Raw genomic sequence first — 15,813 nt, forward strand, 5'->3', positions numbered from 1 at the left:
TTATGAGTCTTCTGATTAGTGTGCCAAGTAGTAAAATATCAATAGCACTTTCTTTATATAACAAAAATATATCACATTTGTATAGCAACCTGCAGTTTATAAGTAGTTTTAATATTTACCCAAATAACTTTATGAGGGATGGAGGGCAAAAATTATCTCTATATTATAGAAGAGCAAATGGACTCACAGAGATTTACTTAACTTGCGCAAAGTAAGTATGAGGTAGAATCAGAATTATTGTTTAGTTCTCTTTTCTCTCTACCGTGTGGCATCTGGGATGTTCAAGCAGAAAATTTTATCCTGTGGCAACATCTGACAAATTCAAGTTGAGAGGACTGAACAATGGGGAAACAACTGGAGTTTCTTCACATTGATTTACAGATATGTGTTGAGTTTTTCTACTATCAACTGAATGTTCATTAAGGAGCCTTAGAAATGCTTGACAACAAAAGCATTACCCTTTCTATTTACTGTGTTATTCTCAAAGACAGAAGGGTCTTCCTTTAGCAGTCCTGATAATTGTATTCAAGGCCTTGAAGACTTGAGAAAAGTAGATTAGAAATGCAGAGACTGCCTTTGATCCTGAAGTACCAATCAAGGAAAGGTGCTAGCTTTACTTCAAGCATAAGAAAGGCTGAGTTTTGTTGAAAGTAATGTTCAGAATATGATTTTTTATAAGATGATGTTTTTCTTTAGAATCTCTGATGATAATTGTGCTACAATAAACTGTTTCTAAGTTGGAACAATATACATCTCTTTTGTAAAAATTTAATGTAATACGTAAGCCACAGAAAATAGTTTTATTAAATAGCGGCAAATAGAGGTTGATGCCTCCAATAATCTCTTGTCAATGGTGATAGTGTGATTTTCCTCATCGTATTCCAAATGTCTTAAAACTTTGAATAGACTAGTTTGACAGGGGTGCTATAGATCCATCTTTTGTTTTATTTGGTTCTAACTTACCACACATTGTAACATTTTGGAATATAGCTAGATAATTATATCAATGTATTGTACTCAAGTACAATAAAAAATATTTAAAAAAGGACATTTGCTAAAAATATTATCTTCAACCTTGATTAGTCCTTTCATGTTTTCCATAAGTTGTTTCTTGATGATGTCTAGAAATTTTATGTGGATCTTGACCTGTAAGATTGGATTCTGTCTAGCTTAGTGTCTAAATATAAGTACACTCTCCTACAGTTATAAACAATTATCCAAATTCCCTCCTGTAAACTACTGCAATGATTACACCTACAATTACACATACATTCACTCTCTCCATAGTGGAACACAACCCACATTCCTTCCCAGTTATTGTAGCCATCTCTGAGCCCGTGATATCTGTCTAATGTCCATTCTTCTCAGTCAGGTCTTAATATGGCTTCTTGTGATCCCTGTTATTTATGTTCCAAATAAGAAATTTAACCACCCTTAACACATCGAGTATGCCAATCAGTGAAGAAACCTTTGTTTATTAGTCAGTGTTTTCTAGAGAAAGAGAACCAACATGATATATATGAGGAGATTTATGTTGGGAATTTGCTCATATGATTATGGAGGCCAAGTAGTCCCACTATATACTATTGGCAAGCTGGACAACCAGGAATGTTGGTGGTGTAATTGCAGTCTGAGACTGAGGGCCTGAGAACTAGGGGAACTAATGATATAACTCTCAATTTGAGGCTGAAGTTCTGAGAACATGGATGGGGGTGAACACTGGTGTAACCTGAAGGCTCAAGAACCAGAAGCTCAGATGTCCAAAGGCAGGAGAAGATGGATGTCTCAACTTAAGAAGAAAGAGAAAAGAATTCACCTTTTCTCTGCCCTTTTGTCCTATCAAGCCTCTGAACAGATCAGATGATGCCTACCCACACTGGTGGGAGCAGATCTTCCTTACCCAGTCTGCTGATTCAGATGCTATTCTCTTCCTGAAACACCTTCACAAACACATTCAGAAATAATGTTTTACCAGTTATCTTGGCATTCCTAAACCCAATCAAGCTGATACATAAAATTAACCATCATACAGTGGTTAACAAAAGCTTTTAATAAAAAAAAATATATATATTGCATGGGGGGGATCATGGCAAATGGGAGGCAGGACTAGATTGCAGGTCCCACTCGGACGGACAAAGCAGTTTGTGGAGGCTTGCATAGTGAAATTTTGCTCCAGAACGACTGCAGGAATAATTTAGGAAAGCTGAGAGAACATACAGACCCTCTGAAGGAAGTAGATTGCTCCTGCAAGACCCAAGAGACACCCCAAATACTCAGCCACAGCGAGACCCACACACAGAGAGTCTGAACTCAGACACGCCTAGCCCTGCCCCACCTGATGGTCCTTTCCTACCCACCCTGGTAGCTGAAGACAAGGGGCATATACTCTCGGGAGATCTAAGGCCCCACCTACTGCCTGTTCCTCCCCATACTACCACAGCTGATGCTCTCTTCAAAGTGCCACCTCCCAGCAGGAGGCTAAGCAACACAAAAATAGTCCATTAAATGACCAAAGCTAAGGACCCTCACAGAGCCCATTTCATACCCCTGCCACCTCCACTGGAGCAGGTGCTGGGATCCATGGCTGAGAAATCCAAAGATGGTTCACATCACAGGACTCTGTGCAGACAAACCCTAGTACTAGCCTGGAGCCTGGTAGACTTGCTGGGTTGCTAGATCCAGAAGAGAGATAACAATCAGCTCTCAGGAAGACACATCCCTAGGAAAAGGGGGAGGGTACTACATCAAGGGACCATCCTGTGGGACAAAAGAATCTGAACAGCAACCTTGAGCCCTGGACCTTCACTCTGACACAGCCTATCCAAGTGAGAAGGAACCAGAAAACCAACTCTGGTAATATGACAAAACAAGGTTCTTTAACACCCCAAAAAATCACACTAGCTTAACAGCAATGGATCCAAACCGAGAAAAAATCCCTGATTTACCTGATAAAGAATTCCAAAGCTTAGTTATTAAGCTAATCAGGGAGGCACCTGATAAAGTTGAAGCCCAATTTAAGGAAACAAAAAAATGACACAAAAAGTGAAGGGAGAAATTTCAATGAAGCAGATAGCATAAATAAGAAACAATCAAAACTTTAGGAAATAATGGATGCACTTATAGAAATGCCAAAATGCTCTGGAAAGTCTCAGTGATAGAGCAAACAAGGAGAAGAAAGAACTTCAGAGCTCGAACACAAGGTCTTCAAATTAACCTAATCCAACAAAGACAAAGAAAATAGACTAAGAAAATATGAACAAAGCCTCTGAGAAGTCTGGGATTATGCTAAATGACTAAACCTAAGAATAATTGACATTCCTGAGGAAGAAAAGAAATCTAAAAGTTTGGAAAACATATTTGGGGGAATAATTGAGAAAAATTTCCATGGCCTTGCTAGTGACCCAGACATCCAAATACAAGAAGTTCAAAGAACACCTGGGAAATTCATTGCAAAAAGATCATTGCATAGGCCCATTGTCGTCAAGTTATCTAAAGTTAAGACCATCTTAAGAACTGTGAGACAAAAGCACCAGGTAACCTATAAAGGAAAACCTATCAGATTAACAGCAGATTTCTCAGCAGAAACCTTAAAAGCTAGAAAGGATTGGGGCCCTATCTTCAGCCTCCTTAAGCAAAACAATTACCAGCCAAGAACTTTGTATCTAGCTAAACTAAGTTTCATAAATGAAGGAAAGATACAGTCTTTTTCAGACAAACAAATGCTGAGCGAATTTGGCACTACCAAGCTAGCACTATAGGAACTGCTAAAAAGAGCTCTAAATCTTGAAACAAATCCTGGAAACACATCAAAACAGAACCTCTTTAAAGCATAAATCTCACAGGACCTATAAAACAAAAATACAATTTAAAAAACTCTGAAAATCATGTGCATGTGCCTTTATAGTAGCATGATTTATAATCCTTTGGGTATATACTCAGTACTGGGATGGCTGGGTCAAATGGCATTTCTAGTTCTAGATCCTTGAGGAATCGCCACCAACAAAAATCCAAGGCAACAAATAGCATGATGAATGGAATGGTACTTCACATCTCAATACTAATGTTGAACGTAAATGTCCTAAACGCTGCACTTAAAAGAAACAGAATTGCAGAATGGATAAGAACTCAACAACCAACTATCTGCTGCCTTTAAGAGACTCACCTAACACATAAAGACTCACATAAACTTAAGGTAAAGGGGTAGCAAAAGATATTACCTGCAAATGGACACCAAAAATGAGCAGGAATAGCTATTATTATATACGACAAAACAAACTTTAAAGCAACAGCAGTTAAAAAGACAAAGAGGGACATTATATAATGACAAAATCCTAAATATATCACTATCCTAAATAAATATGCACCTAACACTGGAGCTTCCAAATTTATAAAACAACTACTGCTAGACCTAAGAAATGAGATAGACAGCAACACAATAATAGTGGGGAATTTCAGCACCCCACTGATAACACTAGACAGGTCATCAAGACAAAAAGTCAACAAAGAAACAATGGATTTAAACTATATCCTGGAACAAATTGACTTAACAGATATTTACAGAACATTCTACCCAACAACCAAGAATCCATATTGTATTCAGCAACACATGGAAATTCCTCCAAGATAGAGCATATGATAGGCCACAAGACGAGCCTCAATACATTTAAGAAAATCGAAATGACGTCAAGCACCCCCTTATATCACAGTGGAATAAAACTGGAAATCAACTCCAAATTGATTTGAAACTCCAGATGTATTGACATGTGGAAATTAAATAACCTGTTCCTGAATGATCAACAATGAAATCAAGATGGAAATCAAAAACTTCTTTGAACCAAATGTCAATAGTGACACAACCTTTCAAAACCTGTGGGATACAGCAAAGGCAATGCTAAGAGGAAAGTTCATAGCCCTAAACCCCTATATCAAAAAGTCTGAAAGAACACAAACAATCTAAGGTCCCACCTCAAGAAACTAGAGAAACAAGAACATACCAAACCCAAACCCAGCAGAAGAAAGAAAATTACCAAGATCAGAGCAGAACTAATGAAATTGTAACAACAAAAAATACAAAAGATAAATGAAACAAAAAGTTGGTTATTTGAAAAGATAAATAACACTGATAGATCATTAGCAAGATTAACCAAGAAAAAAAGAGAGAAAATCCAAATAGGCTCAATTACAAACAAAACAGGAGATATTACAATTGACACCACAGAAATACAAAAGATCATTCAAGGCTACTATGAACACCTTTATGTGCATAAACTAGAAAACCTACAGGAGATGGATAAATTCCTGGAAAGATACAACCCTCCTAGCTTATATCAGGAAGAAACAGATACCTGGAACAGACCAATAATAAGCAGTGCGATTGAAGTGGTAATAAAAAAATTATCTACAAAAAGAAGCCCAGGACCAGATAGATTCACAGTAGAATTGTACCAGACATTCAAATAAGAATTGATACCAATCCTATTGACACTATTCCACAAGACAGATAAAGAGGGAATTCTCCCTAAATCATTCTATGAAACCAGTGTCACCCTAATCCCAAAACCAGGAAAGGACATAACCAAAACAGAAACCCACAGACCAATATCTCTAATGAACATGGATGCAAAACTCCTTAACAAAATACTACCTAACTGAATCCAACAACATATCAAAAAGACAATTTACCATGATCATGTGGGTTTCATACCAGGGATGTAGGGATGGTTTAACATATGCAAGTCAATAAATGTGCTACATCACACAAACAGAATTGAAAACAAAAATCACATGATCATCTCCATAGATGCAGAAAAAGCATTCAACAAAATCCAGCATTCCTTCATGATTAAAACTCTTGGCAAAATCAGCGTACAAGGGACAGACCTCAATGTAATAACAGCCATCTATAAAAAATCCACAGCCATCATCATTCTGTATGGGGAAAAATTGAAAGCATCCCCTCTGAGAATGGGGACAAGACAAGGATGCCCACTCTCAGCACTCCTGTTCAACATCGTACTGGAAGTCCTAGCCAGAGTAATCAGACAAGAGAAAGAAATAAAGGGCATCCAAATCGGTAAAGAGGAAGTCAAACTGTTTCTGTTTGCTGATAATATGATTGTATACCTAGAAAACCCTAAAGACTCCTCCAAAAAGCTCCTAGAACTGATGAATGAATTCAGCAAACTTTCCGGATACAAAATTAATGTACACAGATCAGTAGCTCTTCTATAGACTAACAGCAATCAAGGTGAGAATTAAATCAAGAACTCAACCCCTTTTACAATACCTGAAAAAAAAAAAAAAAAAAGAAAGGAAAAGAAAAGAAAAAAAAGAAAATTCTTAGGAATATACCTAACCAAGGAGGTGAAAGATCTCTACAAGGAAAACTACAAAACACTGCTGAAAGAAATTATAGACGACACAAACAAATGAAAATGCATTCCATGCTCATGGATGGATAGAATCAATATTGTGAAAATAATCATACTGCCAAAAGCAATCTACAAATTTAATGCAATTCCCATAAAAATACCACCACCATTCTTCACAGAATTGGAAAAAACAATCTTAAAATTCACATGGAGCCAAAAAAGAGCCTGCATAGCCAAAGCAAGACTAAGCAAAAAGAACAAATTTGGAGGGATCACGTTATCTGATTTCAAATTATACTCTAAGACCATAGTCACCAAAACAGCATGGTACTGGTATAAAAATAGGCACATAGACCAATGGAACAGAATCGAGAACTCAGAAATAAACCCAACTACTTACAGCCAACTGACCTTCTACAAAGCAAATGAAAACATAAAGTGGGGAAAGGCCACCTATTCAACAAATAGTGCTGGGATAATTGGCAAGCCATGTGTAGAAGAATGAAACTAGATCCTCATCTCTCACCTTATATAAAAATCAACTCAAGATGGATCAAGGATTTAAATCTAAAACCTGAAACTATAAAAATTCTAGAAGATAACATTGGAAAAACTCTTCTAGACATTGCCTTAGGCAAGGATTTCATGACCAAGAACCCAAAAGCAAATGCAATAATAACAAAGATAAATAGCTTGGACTTAATTAAACAAAGAGCTTTTGCATGGCAAAAGGAACAGTCAGCAGAGTAAACAGACAACCCACAGAGTCAGAGAAAATCTTCACAATCCATACATCTGAAAATGGACTAATATCCAGAATCTACAACAAACTCAAACAAATGAGCAAGAAAAAACAATCACATCAAAAAGTGAGCTAAGGACAAGAATAGACAATCTTAAAAGAAGATATACAAATGTCCAGCAAACATATGAAAAAATGTTCAACATCACTAGTGATCAGGGAAATGCAAATCAAAACCACAATGTGATACCACTTTACTCCTGCAAGAATGGCCATGGTCAAAAAATAAAAAAATAATTGATGTTGATGTAGATGCAGTGAAAAAGGAACACTTCTACACAGCTTAAGGGAATGTAAACTAGTACAACCACTATGGAAAACAGTATGGAGATTCCTCACCTAAAAGTAGTACTGTCATTTGATCCTGTGATCTCACTACTGGGTATCTACCCAGAGGAAAAGAAGTCATTATACGAAAAAGATAATTGCACATGTAGGTTTATGGCAGCACATTTGCAATTGCAAAAATGTGGAACCAACCCAAATGTCCATCAATCAATGAGCAGATAAAGAAACTGTGGTATATATGTATGATATATATATATATATGTAATATATATATATATGATGGAATACTCCTCAGCCATAAAAAGGAATGAATTAATGGCATTCGCAGTGACCTAGATGAGACTGGAGACTATTATTCTAAGTGAAGTATCTCTGATATGCAAAACCAAACATTGTATGTTCTCATTCATAAGTGGGAGTTAAGCCATGAGGATGCAAAGGCATAAGAATGACACAATGAACCTTGGGGACTCAGGAGGGAAGGGTGGAAAAGGGGTGAGGGACAAAAGACTACAAATTGGGTGCAGTGTATAATGCTTGGGTGATGGGTGCACCAAAAACTCACAAATCACCACTAAAGAACTTACTCATGTAACCAAACTCCACCTACTCCCCAGTAACCTATGGGAAAAAAGAATTAAAATTATGATTAGGAGCCCGAGAAGCAGCCCCTAGTGACATTATCTTTATCTTGCTAGGTAAGTAATTTACCTCTATTTGCAGACTTTCCTTTATGGAAATAAATAATCTAGTAGGTTAGTCATTTTGGGTTGGCTTGACTGTTATCTACCAAAAAGGTTTAATTTGCTCAGTGTCCTACATGATTTTGTCATCAAGGATATTTGGGAGGATTTATGTACGGGGAGATATATTTGGTTGGGCTGTGACAGCAAGTATGTAAATGTTCAACAAAATAGAAGTTTATATCTTGCTTACATCATAGTCCAGGAAGGCTGTAGTTTTACCACCTTCAACGCATGATTTCCGAAGTTGACCTGGTGATCTTCTCAAGTCCTGTTAACTAGAAGAGAGAAAGAGCATGAAGAAGAACATGTGCAAAGTTTTCATGGGCTAGGACTGGAAGAGGGAGACACTGCTTCTTCTCATATGCCATTGAAGATAGTCAAAGGACCACAACTAAGTGTAAGGGAGACTAGAGGTATGCCTGAAGAAGGGAAACAATTCTGGTGGACAGCCAGGCATCTTTGCCATAGGACTGACAACTTCTTAGCTGTGCATTTCCTGTTGGCAGTGACATAGAGGTTCAAGCATTGCCATAAACAATGAGTTATCTTGTATCTCTTTCAGCGAGACTTGTTTTGTGTTTTGTTTGTTTGTTTGGGAGTGATGATGGTGACAAAAGAACTTCCTTAAAATCCCAGTGGGTTGCTTGTTTAGGAATTCCTTTTGCTAGTAGCTGATGTCAGAGCAAGATGTTTGAATCTGGGCCTCTGCCCCTTCATGGTTTTGGTTTCTTGGTGACTCTTCAGGGGTGCTACCCATCGTTATGGGACTTGATTTGATCTCTGTCTGCATGATGGCATTGGGGATGAGGCAAAGTTAAACGGCCCCTCTGCCCCAGGTACTCCCAATATGCTTTATAATCTGGGGAAAGGAGAATGATGTTTGCCAGGGACAAGTGCTTTGGAAACATCTAGGGAATCTGATTTCTCCATTCTGGTTGAACATTTACTAGAACTAGGTGCAGTGAGTTGCCTTTTGAAATCCAGAGGATGTCCAGTAGCAGAAAATGGCCTTTTGAGTAGAGCTGTGTCTTTCTCCGGCTCCACTTTTAGATGGCTTTGCTTGGTCCATTTGTTGTTGTTGCTGTTGTTATTGTTCTTGTTGTTGCAACACCTTATTGAAGCCATACTTATTGTTGGCTAGAAGTAACCAATACTTCCAAATTCCTGTTTTCTTTCTACCAAGTCCCATTAAGTTCTAAACTCAGTGGGAATAGGCACAGGATCCGAATAACAATAAACAATGAACAATGATTAACTAATTGCTTTGCTACTGAGTTCTCTAATTCAGAGTGGAGGAAACCTGCTTGTCCTATTTACACCTGGACATAGACAATTCCACATTTTGGATCTGTCCCCAGCAATGCCTGTGGTCCTGTTACCAATTATGGCATCAATTAAGGCTCCGTTGGTTGCCAATGGCAGAAACCCCATCCAAAGTAGCTAAACAAATACAGAAACAGACAAACAAAAAACACAAGTTCACCAGAGAGTAGTGCTGTTTCAATAGAAATAAAATTTGAGACTCATATGTAACATGAAAATTTCCAGAAGTCACATAAAAAGATAAAAAGTAATAGGTGGAATTAATCTTAAAATTTAGTTTATTTAAATAGTATATCAAAAATATAATTTCAATATATATTCATTATAATAACTAGATATTGTACATCCTTTTTTCATACTGTCTTTAAAATCGAGTGATATTTTACATATACAGAACAATTTAATTTGAACTAGTCATATTTCAAGTGCTCAGTAGCTGCTTGTAGCCATTGGCTACGATATTAAATAGCATAGTATTAAAGCATATTAGGGTGGCTCTTAGGACTGAAAGAATTCCTTAAGAACCATCCCTGCTTCTGTGAGATGGTTTCATTACTGTACACTTCTGATTTCTCACTGTGCCTGGGCACATGGCTGCTAGCCTCTCTAGAATCACATTCTCAGCCTCATCAGAGAGGAGAGAACTCTTCATCTTCCCATCAAGCTCTGCCTGTCTACTCCAGCTCCAGTTCAAAAAACTATTTGGAGGAAACTCTGACTGCCCATTTTCAGGTCAATCAGATGGCCCATTAATGAGGCGAGGTAACACAATTGGTCTAGTGTAGGACAGAGTGGGGTTCTGTGACTGACAGCTTAAAAAAAAATCCTTATGACTAGAGTGGAGAATGAAGAGCTCTCCAAAAGAAGAAAGGTTTCTGTAACAAGAACAAGAGGAAAAGAGGTACTGGGAACTCTGAAACAATAAATGTATACATTCTCCTATGCCCAAGGAAGAATAAAAATGGCTGTTTATGCAGGTACTATGACTATTGTTGGATGAACTGAAAACTCATGTACAGACACTAGTATATGGCTTGGTATGTAAATATTCAGTGAGCAAGCTTGGAATTTCTAGAAAATGAAAATGGCAGCCTCATTTAACAACTAACTCCTTAATAAGCATATTTCTCACACTTATTTTTGTTTTTTGGTTAAAAAATAATCAGGATGCATAATACACTGATTTGGTAGTTTAATATTAAATCATAAAATGTTGTCTTCCTGACTAGAAATGAATGTGTGGAATGTCGGAAGAAAAAAAAAATGTCAGGGATCAATAGGATTTTTAAGATACAGCCATGGTGATTATTTTATAAAAATGAAAAGATAACAGAATCCCATAAAACCCTGATAAGCAACAGACCCTACTGTTTCCAGGACCTTGCCAATTACTGTCAGTTTGCAAAATCCTTCCTGTAAAGACTGACTGATGTATGAGTGTAACTGTGGATCTTTTTCTCAGATCAAGACACAGAGCAGAAGCTTCTCTGGCTGCTGTGGCAGGTGATCATTTAAGGTTAAGGATGATTACTGTTTATCTTAGTCTGCTGGGACCCATCAGTAGCTTTCAACGCTATGAATATATGATGCTAATGTTCCTCTTAAATGTTCTGGCTAATGTAAAGGAGACAGCTTTCTCCAGGGTAAATTCAGTCCTAACACACTGTAGCTGAAGATGTTCCTATGCTTGGCCTAAATTAGTACTGATTGCAGGATTATCTTGAGAATCAGTGGAGTTGAAAAAAATATCTTTTACAATTTTGTGCTTTAGTTCTTTCTGTCCCTTACATGTGGTGCTGGAAAGTCAAAAGACATGACTGTCCACTACAATGCCCTCTTCATCACAAAATCAGCATTTTTCTAAGATAAATGTGCATCACAATCAGGTAGGTGCTTAAAAATGTATCTCAGATGGCCCTGCCACTGGAGACTTTCAGTATATTTGGGGTGAGACTTAGGGATATTGATGTTTTTATAAGTCCTGTAGGTAATTCTAACGTACACACCTTTAAACTCAAACTTGAGTTTAAGTTGTGTCACTGTCTCTAATTCTCCATTCTGATCGTGTATGGAGGAATGAAGTAAAAAAACATGAAATGATAGTTCCCTTCATATCAGCTCCTTCTCAAAAAATTTTAAATCCAGGGGTATCCAGGGAGGGGAGAGTCTGGAGGAGCTCCAGGTGTCTGAACCTCCTGAGATGGTATGCAACATTTTATATACCTGTGCATTTTTTAAGAGAAATGTACTTACAGCATTTATCAGATTCTTCAAATTCTCAAGTTCTAAATAGATGCATTAATAACTCCCCACTGACCACCTAGTTAAGTATAAATGCCTCAACTTGGTATTTAAGACATGAAGAACACTATTTTAAATCCACTGTCTAGTTTTTCTCTCGCTCCTCTGCATGTACACTAATTTCTGGTCAAAGAGACTATTCACTGCTCCCAGAGTACGTTGCTATTTCTGCACCTTTGCCCAAGCAGTTCCTTCTACCTGAAATGCCCCCTCTTATTGAAATTCACATCATCCATTATCCATTTTAAAAATCATTTCACCTATTTAAAAGAGATACTTTTACTGGTTATAATTGCTTTCTCTTCAAAGGCCCTAAAATATTTTGTTTGAATCTGTTTTTTGTTTTATTTAATTAATTAATTAATTTATTTTTCAGACAGAGTCTCACTCTGTTGCTCAGGCTGGAATGCAGTGGCCCGATTTTGGCTCACCGCAACCTCTACCTCCCGGGCTCAAGCAATTCTCCTGCCTCAGCTTCCTAAGTAGCTGGGATTACAGGTATGCACCACCACGTCCAGCTAATTTTTATATTTTTAGTAGAGACAAGGTTTCATCATGTTGGCCAGGCTGGTCTCAAACTCCTGACCTAAAGTGATCTGCTCACCTCGGCCTCCCAAAGTGCTGGGATTACAGGCATGAACCACCATGCCTGTCCTGAATCTTTTTTTTTTTTTTTAAGAGTTACTTGCTTCTTATTTTATACATCTAAGTATTGAAGAATTGTTTCTCGATTTTCTCTGTAACCACTTTTACTTCCAGCCCTACACTTAGCATACTGCCTTCTACATAAAATACTAAAAAAAATTTGTTAAGTTAAACTAAACAAAGTAGTCACTGTTGGATGTTATATCCTTAATTAGCAAAACATTTTTTTTTTAAATCTTATTTAGGAACTAAGGGCAGAATATGTGTATGTTTCTTAGTATGTCCTCAAGGGTAGGAAAATCATTGCCCTTTAGGAGTGAGTAGATTCATATCAGAAAACTAAAAAAATTCATGCAAAACCAAGTCTGTTGCACTTATATATAAATATCAATGTGAGACTTATGTTTATATGTTTTCAAATTACTTGCTCCAAGCAGTTAAAACAAGAGTTACATAAGCGTATAACAGCAGGAGGTAAAAAGTTTTAAGGTCAGGTTTATTGAGGTATATGTACAGACAGTAAAATATACCCTTTATAGGCATACAGTTCTGTAGGTTTTGACCAACTTGTACAAGTGTGTAACTACCATCATGGTCAAAATACAGAACACACTCACCATCCTCAATTTCAAAGATTCCTTGTGCCCCTCTGTGGAGAATCCTTTCCCTCCTCTCTGAGCCCCTGACCACCACTAATCTCTTTTCTTGCACTATAATTTTTCTTTTTTTTTCATTATACTTTAAGTTCTAGAGTACATGTGCACAACGTGCAGGTTTGTTACATATGTATACATGTGCCATGTTGGTGTGCTGCACCCATTAACTCGTCATTTACATTACGTATATCTCCTAATACTATCCCTCCCCGCTTCCCCCACCCCACAACAGGCCCTGATGTGTGATGTCCCCCTTCCTGCTTGCACTGTAATTTTTCTAGCTTTCTCCAGAGTAAATGCATACTGTTACCTTAATGGAATCATACAGTATGTTGTAAGTGAGCCTGGCTTCTTTTACTTAGCATAATACTTTTGAGATCCAAGGTGACTTCTGAAAAGAGGAAATCACTCTTTTGTGTATATTCTGGAATGTTATTGAAAAATTGTGTCAGGGAACCCCATACACATTTTCTACTATGTGATGAGTTTTTAGTCTCCTAGGGTTGCTGTAACAAGTTGCCACAGGCTTGGTGGCTCTAGACAACAACAATGTACACTGTCACACTTACGAAGGCAAGAAGTCTGAGATCAAAATGTCAGCAGGGCTGATCCCCACCAGGGGCTCTAGGAAGAGGCTCCCATTCTTTGCCTCTTCCAGCTTCTGGTGGCTGTTGACACTCTTAGGTTTGTGGTACCACGATCTACTCTGTCTCCATCTTCACATGCTCTCCTCCTCTTGTCTGTCTCTCTTATGTGTGCCCCTTATAAGGATGCTTGTCAATAAATTTAGGTCCTATCTGGATAATCAGGTGGATCTTAGTTACATCTGCAAAAACACTTTTTCCAAATAAAATCACATTCCCAGACTTCAGGTATTATGGTACGGGCATAACTTTTGGGGAGCCACCATTTAACCCCAAACTACACTATACTCCCTGGCCCCCTCCAGATTTATATCTTTCCTATGTACAAAATCCATTCATCTCATCCCAATACTTCCAAATGTCTTGATCCATTATGGCATCTAGTCTAGGTTCAAAATCCTATCTAATTATCATCAGCTCAAACCGTTCCAAATGTCATCATCTAAATCCTCCAGTCAGGTATGGGTAAGTATTATTGATCTAGAGGCAAAATTCCTAACCATCGGTGGACTTGTGAAACTGGGATACAAGTTATCCGCTTCCAAAATACATTGGTGGGGCAGGCATAGAATAGACATTCCCATTTCAAAAGGGAAAAAAACAGAAGGAATAAAGTGGGTAATTGATTCCAAGCAAGTTTGAAATCCAGTAGGGTAAGTTCTGTTCAGTTTCTGTGGTTCAAGTCTTTGTCCTCTGGACCTTCAGAAGCTCTGCAGACTTCTGTGCCTATAGCTCTAGTCTCTGATTCTACACCTCTAGCCTCTGCCTCTGTACTCAGGCTGCTGCACTGAGAGTCACCCTTCCTTTTTTTTTTTGAAGGACTCATGTTTAAACAAAGTTAAGCTGAGTAGTTCTATCAACTCATTTCCTGAGTATAGAATTTTAAAAGTCCAACAGCCCTCTTTCACTTGCCCTACCTCTCTTCCCTTCAGTCGGTGCTGGCAGAGTTTCTGCTTATACAACAGTATCAAAAACCTTGTGGGTCTCCTATGTATGTTATGGAAATCTATGCCATTAGAGAGCACGGCACTCCACAGATCTTTCCTGGATAATCCTGTTTCCATTCCTAGCTCTTTCTGAGTGATTGAGTGAATTCATGAGTAACACATCTAATCTCTTCAGCAAAAGGTTGTCCAGCCAAACTCTTAGAATTCACTCCAGAGCATGCATTCTCAACAGTGAATTTCCTAATTTTAGCATCCTTTGCAATATGAATAGGCTGAGTACCTCTCATCACCAAATGCTGGTTCCTTTTTGCTTAATAGTTCCTACCTCAAATTTGTCTTTCCTCACACGTTTTACTAAAAGCAGCAAGAAGAAACAAGGTCACATTGTCAACACTTTTCTTGGAAATTTCAGCTAAATATCCAAGTTCATTGCATACAAGTTATACTTTCCACACAACTATAGAACACAATTCAGACTTACAGTTTCTGCCACTATATAACAAAAATTTCTTTTCCTCCAGTTTTTAATAATATATTCTTCATTTCTGACTGAGTTCTCACTAGCAGTGCCTTTAATTTCATATTTTTACCAATATTCTGTTCATGGTTGTATATGTGTTATCTAAGACAATAAAAATTTTCTCTATGACATTCTTCACTTCCTTCTGAGCCTCACCATTGTCATCTTTGAAATCCATATTTCTATCAATAGTCTGTTCAATATAATCTAGGGTTTTTTTTCTTTTCTTTTTTTTTTTTTTTTTTTTGAGACATGGTCTCACTCTGTTGCCCAGACTGGAGTGCAGTGGCCTGATCTCAGCTCACTGCAACCTTCACCTTCCAGTTTCAAGAGATTCTCCCACCTCAGTCTCTCGAGTAGCTGGGACTGCAGGTATGCATCACCATACCTGGCTATTTTTTGTATTGTTTGGTAGAGATGGGGTTTTCCCATGTTGGCCAGGCTGGTCTCAAACTGCTGACCTCAAGTGATCTGCCTGCCTCGGGCTTCCAAAGTGCTGGGATTACAGGCGTAAGCTGCTGCGCCCCACCATCTAGGTTTTTTCGTATCATGGTCCTTAAAATTCTTCCA

Source organism: Symphalangus syndactylus, chromosome 6 (assembly GCF_028878055.3).
Source record: "Symphalangus syndactylus isolate Jambi chromosome 6, NHGRI_mSymSyn1-v2.1_pri, whole genome shotgun sequence".
In the NCBI taxonomy this organism is placed as follows: Eukaryota; Metazoa; Chordata; class Mammalia; order Primates; family Hylobatidae; genus Symphalangus; species Symphalangus syndactylus.